Source organism: Octopus sinensis, linkage group LG9, assembly GCF_006345805.1.
Source record: "Octopus sinensis linkage group LG9, ASM634580v1, whole genome shotgun sequence".
NCBI lineage: Eukaryota > Metazoa > Mollusca > Cephalopoda > Octopoda > Octopodidae > Octopus > Octopus sinensis.
In genome coordinates, this window is record NC_043005.1 from 54456085 (window position 1) to 54457802 (window position 1718).

Consider the following 1718-nt stretch of genomic DNA (forward strand, 5'->3'; position numbering starts at 1 on the left):
GGGGACATAAACACACTAGCATCGGTTGTCAAGCGATGCTGGTGGGACAAACACAAACATACAAACATATACACACACATACATACATATATATATACATATATACGAAAGGCTTCTTTCAATTTTCTTCTACCAAATCCACTCACAAGGCTTTGGTTGGTCTGAGGCTATAGAAGAAGACACTTGCCCAAGGTGCCACACAGTGGGACTGAACCTGGAACCATGTGGTTGGTAAGTAAGCTACTTACCACACAGCCACTCCTATGCCTATATCATATGTATATCATATACAAAGTAATTATTCTCTTAATCATATCTGATAAAACAAATACACACATATTGACACACACATGCACTGACACACACATGCACTGACACACACATGCACATGCACACACATGCAATGATATATTGGTTTCAAATTTTGGCACAAGGCCAGCAATTTTGGGAGAGATGGTAAATCAATTGCATTGATCACAGTATTCAACTAGGATTTATTTTATTCATCCCAAAATGATGAAAGGCAATGTCAACGTTGGTGGAATTTGAACTCAGAACGTTAAAGATGGATGAAATGCCACTAAGCATTTTATCTGGTGCACTAACTATTCTGCCAGTTCACAGCCTGACACACATGTAATTACATATTATTAGAGTTAATGAAAAGCTCAATGTATTACAAAAACAAATATTTCCATCACAAATAGTATTGTGCAAACTGCAGGAATTTTTCAAAAGAATTGTTCATTGGTACCTAACAGGCAGAAACGTTAGCATACCGGGCAAAATGCTTAGCAGTATTTCGTCTGCCACTACATTCAGAGTTCAAATTCTGCCAAGGTCGACTTTGCTTTTCATCCTTTCGGGGTCGATTAAATAAGTACCAGTTACGCACTGGGGTTGCTATAATTGACTTAATCCATTTGACTGTCCTTGTTTGTCCTCTCTGTGTTTAGCCCCTTGTGGGTAGTAAAGAAATAGGTATCTAAGAAGTCTGAAGGGTGTATGTCATGTTATTTTTGTGGGTTCATTTTTATTACTTTTATTGGCATTTTTAACAAAGTTAGTGATTTAATGTAATGGTGTATATAATTACAGCACTGCGCTACCTTCTCCCCACCATCAAAAATCACCCACACGAAACACTGCCTTTAAATAAAAGCTAATAACACCTCAAGAAATCGAGGTCATTACATAGACCCTTTACACTTTTGAAGTAAATAAATACAATATCATCGTGTTTATGTATTTGTTTTGCAAGATCCTTTGCAAGGTGTGAAATCATGTGTTGAAAGAGATATTGTTATATTTGAGGATGGTCGTTTTTTTTTTGTCAATAAACACGTGCTCTGTTTATTTGATTGTTACTTTATTATTATTATTATTATATTATTATTATTATTATTATTATTATTATCATTATAGGTTTATTAATCAGAGTTCTTTCATCATGCGTTCTGTGACCTCTTCAATGAATTCCTGTTACTTGTTTCTCCTCTTCTCTCAGGACTTGTCCTGTCTCTAAAATATCTATTTAAGAACAGTCCCAAAAGCAATGGAATGTCTCGTCACTCTATAGCATTGATCTTTGTAATAACACTGTTATTTTACAAATAGTCTGAATGTTCTCTTTCTTTGAAGTCCTGTACAGTCCACTTGTACTTACAGCTTACATGTATACACTCATACATACATAGATACATGCATTGTTTGGGACA